This window comes from Panthera onca, chromosome A3, assembly GCF_046562875.1.
Source record: "Panthera onca isolate mPanOnc1 chromosome A3, mPanOnc1 haplotype 2, whole genome shotgun sequence".
Lineage (NCBI taxonomy): Eukaryota > Metazoa > Chordata > Mammalia > Carnivora > Felidae > Panthera > Panthera onca.
Genome location: NC_138341.1, coordinates 79,274,161 through 79,289,625, shown reverse-complemented (window position 1 = coordinate 79,289,625; position 15,465 = coordinate 79,274,161). Strand labels below are relative to the sequence as shown.

Genomic DNA, 15,465 nt, shown 5'->3' with positions numbered 1-15,465 from the left:
TCTGTTCTTTCCTGTGCTGTCCCTCTCGTCTGGGACCTTCCTCTCTTCCCTCTGTCAGAGATAGCAGGGACCTTCCTCATCACAGCTGAGCGGCTTCTCTTTGTATCCCTGGGAGTTGGGAGGATGGGCCAGGGCATGCTGAAGGTGACCAGCCCCAGGTGGCCTGAGGTGGAGTGACTTCTTCCCAGCAGCACGCGCAGAATGCCTCCTGACTCTCAGGGTATTGCCCTCGGGTGTCATTTTGCAGTTTCCACAGAGTTCTGCTCAACTGGAAAGAACTGTGAAGAACCTTCAGTGGTGCAACAAGATCTGTGGCTGCTCTCTTCTGGGTTTGTTTTTTGTTTTGTTTTTTGGTTTTGGTTAAAATCAATGTAAATCATGATGGGGGTTGGATTCTTTATAATGTCACTCTTGGATAGCAAGCAAATAACAGATCACAAACGTGGCACTTACCGCTTTGTAAAGGTTAACTCTGAACAACACACAGCAAAGGAAAGATTTTGGAGTTGCCTAACTTATTGCTGACCCTGGAAAGTAGCTATTCTAAGTAATTTAAGGGCTCAGTTGAACTTTGGGGCATTAATTGTTTGGTTTGACTGCCTTTGTGGCTGAAAATAATTTATTGATGGTGAACCCATCTTTTCTATTTGGTTTAAACAGCCTGAGTGTTTAAAATAGTACATGAGGAAAAGCACATTTTGATATTCTTAAAATCCCAGGAGGTCATGAGGGTTACTCTTGAGGCATGGAGAGACTAACTGGCATGTCGTGTGGGAATCCAGGCAGATTCCCGGCAAGCCCTCAGAGACCCCGGTTCTGTAACCCTGTCCCAGGCCAGTTCAGCGGGGGACTGTTCCCCACCTGGGGCACGGCATGGCGGTCCCTGTGTAAGAGGTAGCAGAGCCAGAGCGTCCTGTGACAGAAGCTCCCTGTGGGCCAGCCCGCACTGACGTGCCTTGCAGCGTTGGCTGAGACGTTTGTCTTCCTTGCTGTTCCATGCTCTGTAGGATCCACGGGTGGTCCTCCAGCTCTGACACAGAAATGATGTGGAGACATGGGGAACAAGACCTCAGGAATGACAGAAACAGCCTCTCACAGACAAGCTCTTGGTTCCAGTGGCCCAGCAGGCAGGGTGGGGGGGGGGGGGAGGGGGGGGGGGAGGAGATCTTGCAGAGAGCAGGAACTTTCCCTCAGAGCTGCCCAGGCTCTCACACTCCCCTTCCTCACACTGTCAAGTCAGGACAACCGAGACTCAGGGAGGGGAGGTCACAGCTCCAGACCCCGGGCCCCAAGTCCTGGTCTAATTACAGCCTCTGTCTTGTCTTCAAAAGAAACTATTGGAACCTCTCCTAATTACGAGCAAAATACATTTTCAGTCAGAAAAGCTGTAAAACTTAGAAAAGCACAAAAGGGAAGGTTAAAATACATATAATTCTGTGACCCAGAAATAGCTGCAGGTCACATGTTTTTGTGGTTCTTTTTGTATTTCTCTTATGCACCCAGAGACTTTAAAAAAATAATGGGCTTTACTGCACACAATTTGTTATAGCATGCTGCTCATCAAAAGAGAGTCCATGGGCAGCGTCATTGCCATCACCAAGGGACTTGTTAGAAATATAAGACTCTTGGGGCACTTGGGTGGCTCAGTTGGTTAAGCGTCCAACTCTTGTTTTCAGCTCAGGTCATGATCTCATGGTTCTTGAGTTCAAGTCCTGCATCAAGCTCTGCATGGAAAGCACAGAGTCTGCTTAAGATTCATTCTCTCTCTCTCTCTCTCTCTCTCTTTCTCTCCCTTTCTCTCTCTCTCTCCCTCCCTCCCGCCACTCCCCTACTTGTGTGCTCTCTCAAAAGAAATAAACTTTATAAAAAGAAAAAAAAAAAGAAATACACGACTCTCAGGCCCCAACCCAGACTTCAGCAGAGTCTGTTCTACAAGCCTTCAGATGACAGGTCTGCGCAGCCGCTTGTGGAAGCACTGCCATCAGCCACTCCCCACCCCTCACCCCCAGGCTGCAGTGCACTGGGGGCACTCTCCTATGTCAATCACTATTCTCCTGTAATGTGACTTTTTGTGACTATGGAGAATTCCCTCATATGGCAGTATCCCAACACCATCACCCATCTCGGGTTGATGAGCCTTTCGAAGTGTTCCCAGGGTGCCGCCATTAACAGATGCTTGATGATCTCCTGAAGGCAGGTTCCCCAAAGCACAGTTACTGGATCTGCAAGGGTTTTGAGGGCCACCAGACTGCCAGCCCAGAGAAGATGTAGCTTGACTGTCAGTTGAACTCTCGAATGCTTCTTAGGAGGCAACTGCTCTCGGGGAGAGCTCACACCTGGGTGAGGTACAGGCCTTGATTTGAGTCAGATTTTCCACTTCCTGGTTCTGTGATCGTGGACTGGTTTGTTTTCTCACCTGCAAAAAGGAGATTTACCGTTTAATTCAGAGGGGATTGTGAGCCTTGAATGAGAATATAAACCATCTGGGACCTGGGACCTGCTTTATTCTCTTCCTTCTGAATGAAATGAGCCCAGGGGCCTGACACAAAGCCCTTTGGTTTCCTTGCTTGAAAATTTTTCTGTTGGGATTTCTAAACTGCATTGTAATAGGAATGCATCAGGAGTGTTACTGACCTTTTAGTTTGGTTCTCCCATGTCCCAAGGGGTGTATGGCTTGGGCACTCCAAAGGACAAGGAGAGTGTCAAAGAAAGGAAATTCCTGAGCATTTTTCTTGAAATTGAGCAGAGATTTAAGAGGTACAAACTGTGCCGTGGAGAGCACACTGGGAGGAGGTGCAGAGGCGGGCGTGTGCAAGCAGGCTGGAGTGCATCTTCCTCGCCTGCTCCTCAGTGTACCTCTCTGTCCCTGAGACATCCAGCACCGCGACCCCATGATGGACTCACATAGCAAGTGGCAGGGTGGGCTCCAGTCTCAGTGTGGCTGATGGATGCCGGCCTCAAGCATGAGTGGGTTGCTACTGTGGGTGGGTCCCTCTGGGTTTGACCAAGCTCATGCCTCTGGAGGAGTGCTGCTCACTGGGACATCAGAGAATCAGCCCTGAGGCTGTCTCTGACCTTCAGTAGTTCACTCTACCACCTGGGCCCGTGAACTGCCTACAGGAGACACAGGAGACCCCTCCCCCATGTTGTCCCTCTTCTGGGAAAAGACTATTCTGTTAGCAGCCAACTCCTCCTGCCAGCATTGAGGCAGCTGGCCTTCAGCCTCTAAAGTGCACAAAGGCGAGTATATATATAAAAACCTTCAAAGGTCTTAGTGATTGTTTTCCAAGTTCTCTAAAACTCACTACTTTCTTTTATCACTATCAAGAGACAGTGGTCAGGCTTTAATGTTTAAGTTATGAACCATCTAACTAGAATTTTATATAGATGTATTTTGGAAAACAGAAAAGCAAGCTAGGACATTCTTAGAACCATCTTCAGAAGTCACCCCCTCCCCCTTGCTGCCCACTTGCTCCTTGGTTTCAGTGATAATACAGAATCACACCTGTCATCTAGAGCCTTCTGCCAGCCCTCCAGGCGTTGCCTGGAAACTGCTGATTGTCCCGGGTTAACAGCCTTTAGACTCTGGACAGATTTGAGGCAGGTGGCACTGCGAAGCTGGGTTGCTGGGGTCCATCGCTTGTAAATGGCTCAACTGAAGGTATCAGAGAGGACATCACCAGGGAGGGCAACTTTGTGCCTGGGAGAGTCCGGGGAGCCTCATCACACAGGCTGCAATTGGTGATTTCTCTCCAGTGGTGTGGTCTGTGCACCTGCCAGGTGTGGTGTCTAGCAGGGAGTATTGGGAATCCTCTCACCCTACAGGGAGCAGGGTGAGCAGGTGCCCCACTCCCAGAAACATTTGGAAGGTCCCAGGAAAGCATTCACAAAACATATCATGGATCCAGGATAACATGATAAGCCTTTAAGAACAAATAACAAGAAAGCCAGAGCTAAGGAGCACATGTTCGGTGGCAGAGATGAGTGTGTCCCCTACAGTGACCCCTCACTCCACAGGTAGTAAGTGCACTTCAAGGAGGGCAGGACTGAATGGATGTGCTGTGTGTCCCTGGTGCTGGAAGGAGAGGGAAGCGTAGGACTTGGCTGTGTTAGGCTCAGAATTTGTTTGGGATTTTTTCAGCATCAGATCTTATTTCTCCCCGGGATCAGCCCTTAACCTAGATAGGAAATGCAACCTTATCCCGTCATTGCCCTTTGCCTGCTTCTGTGGCGAACCCAGTAAAACAAAGCCCAGGTTTGTCATTTTTCATCCTCAGCAATTTGGCAGCGACTCCACTCAGAGGGAGGCGGGTAACAGCTCCAGACCAACTGCCTGCCGTGTCAGGTCATCTCCACACGTGGCCTTCCAGAGTTGGGGTGAACGAAGCAAGTGTATGTGTTTCTTAGCTTTTACTGCTCTGTGCTTCACACCTCCCTCCGGAGTGGCTGTGGTCCGCAGAGGCCCCACTTTCTCGTGCCTGAGGAGGTGGGGGTGCTGCCAGGCCCAGTGATGCTGCTTGGGGAGACAGAGAAGAAGGCTCTGGATCAGCACCCAGTGGTGTCCACTGTGGAATGTGGGGGATGGGACAGGGAAGGCCCTCTCTTCTGGCCCTCTCTGCTGCTGGTTTCCAGCAGGATGAAAGTGCAGGAGGCTTACTCTACATCCAGAGGGTGGCTTCCTTTTAGCAGCGCCTCAGGCCTGAGCCCCCAGGTGGGCTTCTGAGCGCAGAGAGATGGGGGGAGGGGAGTGCCACAGGGACCACCCCTGGGGCCAAAGAATAGACTCTCAGAGTCTATTATCATGTGTTCTAGTAAGTTTATGACCTCCTTCCTTACAGATGTTAATTTATCTCCTGGGATTGTGGCCCCACCCCTGCCCCTGCCCTGAGCCTCACTCTCTTCTTTTGTTCCAAAGGGACAGCAACCCAGCAATTTAGGATTCCTTGTGAACCCAAGCCTTTGTGCTGTGTAAAGCCCTGCGCATGGACGTCCTCATCATTACTGTCTCATAAAAATCTTTTTACTGATAATTACTCAACCTCAGTGTCTGAGTCTGCCTATTTTGCGTGGGCCAGAATGAGGGGTGGTGTTATGTCTCCTTATTAATAGTCCTTGGAGCATGACTTCCTACCAAAAGAAAAAAAAAAAAATCTCAGCTCTGCATCTGCCGTGCTGCAGAAGTGCCAATCACATATGTAACATCCCAGATAAATTAAGCTGTAAGAACTTGCTTCGTGTCATTATTCTTGGTATATGTGCATTTAAAAAGAGAGTTTATTATCTCAGTAAACTGATGAAGTTAAACATGAACCAGCCTGGGATCCAGTGCCCTGTTTGTCAGGTGTGTGTGCAGTAGTCTGCACAAGGTGCACCTCTCCAAGACTGAAGGTTTTAAGTTACATAAGTTACATCCTGGCAAGGTATCCCCAGCACTAGAGTGAATTTGTATTATATTTTTCCAAGAATTATGCAAATACAATTTCTAAATTAAGGCTGCAAAGTTCGAAGCTCTTATGCTTACCTATTTTTGAAATAATGGCTTTGTAAAAGTCCCTAATAGAATTTTTTTTACTCTAATAACCTGAGAATTCTAAACTAATGTTCTTCAAATCTCCTGTGAAAGCATTCACTCCTGGATGTGTGAAAATAGGTTCCTCCTGTGAGAGCTGTCATGCATCACAGTCTGAGGCATGAGATTTATTGAGTATTTGTGTAGGCTCAGGCTTCATGTGTGAACACAGGTGCATGTGCACGTATCTACATATATACACCGCACTGTATGCATTCCCAGCTAAGTAGCTTATCAGCTTGCCCATTTACAAGAATTCAGAATACCGTGAAATCAATTGTTATATAAGTTTCAGAAAATGGTGTAGTTTATCTTACGTAAGGTACTTGTTTATATGCTTATAAACTGTGCTATTTTTCGTGTTGATGATGGAGTTTGTTTGGATGAAGCTATGTTGTTTATTTGTAAAGAAACAGCCCAGTGAATTGTGGCTCACTGCCTCATTCTTTCCAGATGCCCTTGCTGTTGCTGCCCAGCCTATAGCCAAAGGGAAGCTTGAGGATGGGAACAAGGCATCTGGAGCAGGGATGTCCTCTGCATCCATATTCCTTTACTCCCGAAGACCGTTGAACTTCTGCTCTGCATGGTTGTCCCTAAGAAATGTCTAAAGGAAGACAGTGGACAAGCAGAACCCAGGCTGGAGAAATGTGGCATAGTTTAGCTAAGTGGAGTGCTAGATGGCCTTGGGATCTGAATGGGTAGTTGATGCTGTCTCATTTTTATCAGAGATTAGACAGATTCATTTTTCTAGTGAGTATTATAAGTGCCTCTGGTTCATTTGTTCATTCATTCATTCAGCAGTGTTTATTGAGTACCTATTGTATGGCAGTACCATCCCGGTACATATTCCTTATCCTCAAGGAGTTAGTCTTCAAGTTTTACACACTTCACAAGACAGGGGATGATTTGCCTCTCTAGGTCAAGCCTAATTTTAGTTTTTCATGAGATAAGCGAGTCCAGGATACTGGGAACTTCAAAACTTGACCACCCAGTATGCTCTTTTACTCTCTCCTCTTGCTCCATTCAGAGCAGTATGACTCAGTATCCGAGTTCTCTGGTTTTAGCCCTTTGCTTGTAAGACTTCTTGGCTTTCTTTTCCCCCCAAATGTCAAATTAGATCTATCCCTTTCTCCTCCCTGTCCTTTCTGACAGTAGACAGAGAAGGTTTTGTGCACTCATATCTAGGTGTCTGCTTTTTTTTTTTAAAGGGTAGGAGGTCCTCTAAGCACTTCAAGAGAAATGGCTGGCTGTGGTGAGTCCAGCGTTGACACCCCTGTCACTTTGGGGTGGATGCAGTGGTCAAGTCCTTTGCTCTGGAGGATAATAATATCTATCATGAATCACTAAGCTGCCACAATTTTTGAAGAGTGATTTCTCACAGGAACTTTGCGAGCATTACACATCTCATTTGCCTCAGTAACGTGAAACTTATTTTTCTAAAAAAGGTACAGGCAGATCCTGGTGTGACTCACTAGAGAACAATAGTTAAGTCACAGTTTATTTTCATCTTTTCCCCCGAGAAAAGGAAAAATTGATTAAACGTATAGGAATGTAAGCAGGCTTAAATCTATAAAGCAGAACTGGATCAAAGAGTCATGCAAACACAGTTAAGATTAAAATTGGCAAGTTCTATGAACAAAAGGTGCGTTGCGGAGGTCCTAGGTCATCCTGAAGGGGCACATCAGTCTTCTTGGGGAAGCAGAATTGAGGTTGACATTGCAAGGATAAGTAGGAGTTAATAAGAAAAAGGTAGGGTGTGAGGGCAGGGAAGAGCATGTTTGAAGCAGAGGGAACATCTGCAAAGGCCCTGGGCCAGAAGGAAATGGAATGTTTTAGGGAGGGAGAGCAGGCCAGGGCACACATTTGTGCTACTTGTACTCAGGGCCTGTGGCTGAAATCCAGACTGCCTCCCCCTCTTGTCCACATTGAGATTTACCCACATGAGTATTGCTCTCCATCCCTCCAATCCTACCCACACCTCCAGCTTTCATCTAAGATCATACCCGTCTTCTTTAATATTTTAGTGTGGAATTGCTGGAGACAAATTTTATCATGTCTTCTTTTCCAAAAACCTCTTTGTTTCACCTTTTTTTTTTCTAGTAACACTTTTTTTATCCAGGAGTTTTGATGACATGTAATTTATATACCATAAACTTCACCTGTTTAAAGTACACCATCAACATATATTTCTAGTAGTGCAACTATGAGCATAATCTAATTTCAGAACATACTCATCTCACCCAAAAGAAACCTTGTGCCCATTAGCAGTCACTTCCTATTCCACCTCTCCACACCCCCCCCACCCCGCCCCGGCACCCCACTCCACAGCCCTAGTCAATCACTAATCTATTTTCTGTCTCTAGGGCTTTGTTCTGGATGTTCCATAGTGTTTGTGTCTGGCTATTTTAACTGAGCAGAGTGTGTTCACGGCTGATCCATACTGTAGCATGTATCAGTACTTTGTTCCTTTTTGTGGCCAAATAATATTCCATTATGTGAATATGCCACATTTTGTATCTGTTGATCAATTGGTGAATATTTGGGTTATTTCTATGTTTTGTTTTTATAAATAATGCTGTGAACATTGGTGTACAAGTTTTAATGTACACTTTTTTCATTTTTTTATTGTTATAAAATATACATAACAGCAAAGTTCATCATCTTAACCATTTTTAAGTGTACAGTTCAATGGGACTAAGTACATTCATATTGTTGTACAACCATCACCACCATCTATCTCCAGAATGCTTTTCATCTTTTTTTCAAGTTTGTTTATTTTGAGAGAGAGAGAAAGAGAGAGAGAGAGAGAGCACACTTGCACAAGCAAGTAGGGGAGGAGCAGGAAGAGAGGGAGAGAGAGAATACCAAGCGGGTTCCTCACTGTCAATGCATAGCCTGATGCGGGGCTCTAACCCATGAACCGTCAGACCATGACCGGAGCTAAAGTCAAGAGTTGGACACTTAACCATCTGAGCCACCCAGGCGCCCCAAGAATGCTTTTCATCTTGTAAAACACAAAGTATATAGCCATTAAACAATCACTCCCCATTACATCTTCCCTCAGACCCTAGAAACCACCATTCTACTTTGTCTCACTATAATTTTGACTCTTCTAAGTAGTGGAATCATACAGCATTTGTCTTTTTGTGACTGGCTTGTTTCACTTGCATAATGTCCTCAAGGTTCATCCATGATATAGCTTATTTCAGAATCGCCTTCCCTTTAAGGCTTACCTAATGAGGAGAGACTTTCTTCTGTCATTTTGCTTTTTTATTCTATACTTTATAGTTTTTTTTATCACTGATTTCATGCATTACTGTCTTCTTTTGAGTTTAGCTGATTTTTTGGTAGTGAAACATTTCAGTTCCTTTCTCCTTTCCTTTTGTATATATTCCATAGCTATTTTCTTTGTGGTTCCCATGGGGATAAATAACACTTAACATCCTAAAGTTGTAACACTTTAATTTGGATTTAAACCAACTTAACTTTAGTAACACAAAAACCTCTGTCTCCTTACATGTCTGTATCCATTCTTTTCAGTTGTTTATATCACAGAATAATGTCTTTATATTTTTTACGTGTCCTAAAACATAAACTAATAATTTTAAAAAATGCATCAATCTCTTATATAGAAAACAAAATGTGGAGTTACAAACCAAAGTTACAATACTGCTAGCTCTTAGGCTACTAATTGCTTTTTAAAAAATGTATTAAATTCCAGTTCTTTCCTTTTGCCACTGTGGCCATTTCCATGAGTATGATTAGGCTTTAGAAGAGGCTTACCTCTGGTGTCTTCCATTGTGGCAAAAAGGTCTGGTTGGTCCCCATTAGAACAATGTAAGTACTAATGCCAACTCCCATCAGCAGATCTGGAAGCTGATCAAAGATGGGCTGGTCATCCGGGAGCCTGTGACTATCCATTCCTGGGCTCAGTGGCAGAAAAACACTTTGGCCCTGCCAGAAGGTCAGGCTTATGGGCATAAGGAAGTGAAAGGGTACTGCCAGTGCTGGATGAGGAGGATAAGAATTCTGCACTGACTGCTCAGAAGATAGTATGAATCTAGGAAGACTGACCACCTCAAGTGCTTTGAAGAGTGGCTCCAGGCCAAAAAGGAGGAAATTATGATGGCTGTGTCCAAGGAGGAAGAGGCCAAGAAATAAAACTCCCCCTCTTTTGTTTATACATACTGGCCTTGGCAGTTATATAGATCAATCATTCAATAAAACAAACCCTTATCTGCCAAATTACATATATATATATATATATATATATATATATATATATATATATATATATCTCATAAATCTAATATTTTATATTAGGTATATTAGATCATATATATATATATATATATATATATATATATATATATGTCTCAAATCACATAGAAAATAAAAAGTGGAGTTGCAAACCCATGTGCCCATGTGTTTACTTTTACTGAGAGCTTTATTTATTCATATGGCTTCAAATTACTCTTGGGGCACCTGGGTGGCTCAGTTGGTTGAATGTCTGATTCTTGATTTTGGCTCAGATTATGATCTCACAGTTCGTGAGTTCAAGCCCCACATCGGGCTCTGCACTATTAACACAGAGCCTGCTTGGGATTCTTTCTCTTCCATCTGCTCTCTCTCAAAAATAAATAAATAAGCTTTTTAAAAAAATTACTGTCTAGTGCCCTTTTGTTCAACCTGCAGGACACCCTTGAACAATACTTGTAGGGCAGGTCTAGTGGTAATGAACTCCCTCAGGTTTTGTTTATCTGGAGATATCTTAATTTATCCTTCACTTTTGAAGGACAGTTTTGCTATGTATATGGTTCTTGGTTGACATTTTTTCCTTTTAGCACTTAGAGTACATCAGCCCACTGCCTTCAGCCCTCTAGTTTCTGAGAGAAATCTGCTTTATTGAGGATCTCTTGTGTGTGTTGATTGGCTTCTCTCTTGCTGCTTTTGCGATTCTCTTTGTCTTCGGCCTTCAACAGTTTGATTATAATGTATTTCAGTGTGGGTCTTTTTGAGTTTAGCCTACTTGGAGTTCATTGACCTCTCTGGATGTTTATATTCATGTCATCAAATTTGGGAAGTTTTGGGTCACTATTTCTTCAGATATTCTCTCTGCCTCTTTCTCTCTCTCTTCTCAATCTGGGACTCCCACAATGCATATGTTGGTCTACTTGGTGAAACCCCTTATGCTCTATTCTTTGTACTTCAATCTTTTCTCTTTCTGTTCCTCAGACTCAATAATTTCCACTGTCTTCAATTTTTCTGATTCTTCTGCCTGCTGAAATCTGCCTTTGAATCCCTCTAGTGACTCTTTCAGTTATTGTATTTTTCAGCTCCAGATTTTTTTGTTGTTGTTTCTTTTTAGGTTCTCTCCTTTATCCATATTTCTGTTTTGTTCATACATTGTTTTGTTGACTTTCTCCACATCTTTCTTTAGTTCTTTGAGCATATTTAAGACACTTGTATTAAAGTCTTTGTTTAGGGGCACCTGGGTGTCTCAGTTGGTTGAGTGTACAATTCTTGGTTTTGGTTCAGGTCATGATCTTGTAGTTCTGGGATCAAGCCCTGCATTGGGCTTTGCACTGACACCATGGAGCCTGCTTGCAGTTCTCTCTCTCTTCCTCTGTCTCTGCTCCTCTCCCTCACTTGCTTTCTCTGTCTCTCTCTCTCTCTCTCTCAAAATAAATAAACTGAAAAAAGTATTTGCCTAGTAGATCTGCCTTGGGTCCTTTTTTTAGGGATAGATTCAAAACTGGATATTTGACTCTAATAATGTGGTAACTTTGGAAATCAGATTCTCTTAGGATTTGCTGGATTTTGTTTTTATTTTTATTTTTTCAATTGCTGTAGGCTGTCTCTGTGCCGAGGATCAGCCATTAAATTAATTGATTTTCATATATTAAACCAACCCACATTCCTGGGATAAATCCCACTTTTATGTTTGCTGGATTTGATTTGCTAGTATTATCTTGAGAATTTTTGTGACTATACTCATAAGAGATATTGTCTGTAATTTTCTTCTGTGAGGTCTTTGTCTGGTTTGGGTATCAGAATAATACTGGCATTATAGAATGAATTGGGAGTTGTTACCTTTTTTTGTGTTTTGGAGAACAGTTTGGGAAAGGAAAGTTTGCCATTAATTCTTTAAATGTTTAATAGAATGCAACAATGAAGATATCTGGGCCTGGGCATTTCTTTGTGGGAAATTTTAAGTGACCAGTCCCTTTTCTTACTGTAAGTATGGTCATATTTTCTATTTCTTATTGATTCAAATTCAGTGGTTTCAGAAATTGTCCATTTCATCTAAGTTATCTATATTTTTGGAATATAATTATTCATAATATTCCTTTATAATCCTTTTTATTTCTGTAAGGTCAGTAGTGATACTCTTTGATTTTTGGTTTTAGTAATTTGAATCTTCTTTCCTTTTGTTTAGTTGAAGGTTGATCAATTTTGTTGATGTTTTGAAGAACTGACTTGTTTCATCGATTTTCAAAATGTTTTCCTATCCTATATTTCATTAATTTTTGCTCAGATATTTATTATGTTCTTTTTTCTGTTTGCTTTCAGTTTAGTTTGCTCTTCTTTTTGGTTTCATATGGTGGAAAGTTATGATATTGGTTTAAGATCTCTTTTATATAGGTGTTTGTAGGTATAATTTTTCCTTTAGGCATGTATCTTACATGTCTTGGTATGTTGTGTTTTTATTCATCTCAAAGTATGTTATAATTTCTTTTGTCATTTCTTCTTTGACTTCATTGGTTATTTACAGTGCATTGCATAATTTATACATATTTGTAAATTTCCCCAAATTCTTTCTGCTCTTGATTTCCAATTTATTTCCATTGTGGTTGGAGAATATAATTTATTTTTTTCATGGAGATATATATATGTATGTGTATGTATATATATATATATATATATATATATATATATATATATATATATGTTCAAATTGGTTTATACAATTGCTCAAGTCTTTTACGTCATTGATGAATTTCTGCCTATTGTTTTTTTGAAAGTGAGGTCCCCAATTATTGAAATTACTAGTATTATTATTGAATTGTCTGTCTTCATTTTATCAATTTTTGTTGCATGTATATTGAGACTCTGGTTTTAGGTACATACCTGTTTATAACTGTTATGTCTTCCTGATGGATTTACCAATTTATCATTATAAAATGACTCTATCTATGGTTATAGTTTTAAAACCTGTTTTTTTTCCTGACATTAATATAGCCATTTCATTGGTTACTTAGGAAAGTATTGTTTAATTTACACATATTTGCGACTTTCCCAAATCTCCTCTCACTTATTTCTAATTTCATTCCACTATTGCCAGAAAGCATACTTTCTGTAATTTCAAGCCTTTTAAATCTCTCTAGGCTTGTTTTATAGCCTATCTGTGGTCTATCCCATAAAATCTCTCATGTGCACTTGAGGAGACTTTTTATTCTGTTGCTGGGTGGAGTGTTCTATAGATTTCTAGTTGGTTAATGTTATTCTTTCAAATCTTTCATTTCTTTGTTGATTTTCTGCTTAGTTGTTCTGTCAGTTATTGAAAGCCGGATATTAGAATCTTCATCTATTACTTTTGAATTTTATATTTCCATCAGTTTTTGCATCATGTAGGAAGAAAAGCTAGCTCTAAGACTCTGAAGTCTCTCTCAGTGTTATCTCATTTTTAGGACATTGAAATGTAAAAGACTCCAGTGATTAGATGATACTTTCAAGGCATATATTTGGAAATGGTTCTAAGATTTTCAAATGATTTGGCACATGAACACTGGTATTCAGACTTGTTCTCATTTGCTTTTAAACAACGTAAACTGCATTTGTGGATCTGTGATTATTGACTTTAATTTTTTTTTTAAAGTTACTTCATTGTAATTGTCATCACTCACCCTCAGAATCTCAGGTATAACCACACAGGTGTAGGTAGAGTCAGCTTTCTCCAGGACATGGTGACTCCAAATCAAAGCAGCCACAGACACTGGAAAAAGTACAGGAGAAGCACACATAGATTTGGCCTTATGAAATACTATCACCCGGCCCAAATTTAGCTCTGTTTTTAATCTTTTCAAAGTCATGTTGCTCTGTAAATAAAATATAGTTTCCTTCAATAAGGATTATTTATTTTTTACAAAGTCAGGTTTCAATAATTCTCTGGAGAATTTCCCCAGCCTTAAATTGGGTTATAAAAATAGATCTATTTCAGGAACCAGATGATTTACTGCTTTTCATTTTACTGGCCCCTGTGTCAGTCATCTACAGAAGCCTCTCTCATTTTGTCAACTGTCTTGTTCCTATGTTGTGTTCAGTTCCTTGCTCCAGGCACTGTCCTAGGTGCTGGTAGGACCGCAATGGACACAACAGGCACAGAGCTCACCCTTCCAAACTTGAAGTCTTGGAAGGGTGGGGAATGCTAGACAGATATCTTATAAACAAGTCTTTGTTAACAGTGTTGGTGTTAATTTTTTTAATGTTTATTTAGTTTTGAGAGAGAGAGAGAGGCAGGGCATGAGTGGGAGAGGGGAAGAGAGATGGAGACACAGAATCTGAAGCAGGCTCCAGGCTCTAAGCTGCTAGCACAGAGTCTGACTCAGGGCTCTAACTCATGACCTGAGCTGAGTCGTCTGCTTAACCAACTGAGTCACCCAGGTGCCCCAGTGTGGGTGGGCATTATGGAGAAAGGTGCAAGTGCTGAGAAAAAATACCACTGGGATATGAATATGGCCTGAAAGATATTGTGGGATTAATAGGTCTGTAGGGATGTGCATGATTATGTGATCAGGGTATGCAATCAGTTTATAGATATTTTTCTTTGCCTTGTATAGGTAAATATGATAGATTGGAACCTTTAAGATACCATATTAAAATCTATTCTCATTCTTCATGTGAATAAACCTTTGTAGAATTTTTCAATATAAGCTGCAGCTAATGATGAAATTCTTCTATAAGCTAGAAAGAAGCCTGTGGTTACAATTAGGTTTCATAGAGAGGGAGTGGGGCAACCCCCACAGGGAGCCTTCACTGGATGTAGAACTCCCCTAGATTCTGTAGGTGCCCAGATCACACTGATGAATGCTGTGAACTACAGAGGGAGCTGGAGGCTCAGCCCCCTTTTGAGTCAATGAGAACCCCTGAAGAGACCCCCTCAGGTCCAGATTTAAAGAGTAAGTTTTCCTTTATTTGGACTTGAGCTGTCAGAACAACAGGTTTGGGGTTGGTGCAAGAAGGCAGAAAGCTGGAGATAGGCCTGAATTGCAATCTACTTTACTCTTAGGATTGCCTTTGCTGCATCCCAAAGGGTTTTGACTGTCGTGTTTTCATTTTCCTTTACTTCCATGTATTTTTTAATTTCTTCTTTAATTTCCTGATTAATCCATTCATTCTTCAGTAGGATGTTCTTTAACCTCCATGTATTTGAGGGCTTTCCAAATTTTTTCTTGTGGTTGATTTCAAGTTTCATAGCATTGTGATCTGAAAATATGCATGGTATGATCTTGATCTTTTTGTACTTGTTGAGGGCTGATTTGTGACCCGGTATGTGATCTATTCTGAAGAATGCTCCATGTGCCCTCGAGAAGAATGTGTATGCTGGTGCTTGAAGATGAGATGTTTTTAATATATCTGTTAAGTCCATCTGGTCTAGGATGTGAAAAAAGCCATTGTTACCTTATTGATTTTCTGCTTAGTTGATCTGTTCATTGTTGTACGTGGGATAGTAAAGTTTCCTACTATTATCAAAGAGTTTCTTTATGTTTGTGATTAATATATTTATTTGGGTTCTTCCAAGTTGGGGGCATAAATATTTATAATTGTTAACTTTTCTTGATGGATAGACCCCTTAATTGTGATATAATGCCCTTCTTCATCTCTTGGTACAGTCT

General features: G+C 41.5%; 1 protein-coding gene and 1 pseudogene across 3 annotated transcripts in view; both read left to right on the top strand.

Annotated features, from left to right (window-relative positions):
- Window positions 1-15,465, top strand: part of CRACDL (CRACD like) — a 145,098-nt gene that overhangs the window by 56,974 nt on the left and 72,659 nt on the right. The gene's annotated exons all lie outside the window — the stretch shown is intronic.
- On the top strand, window positions 9,321-9,730 carry LOC132662814 (large ribosomal subunit protein eL19 pseudogene; annotated as a pseudogene).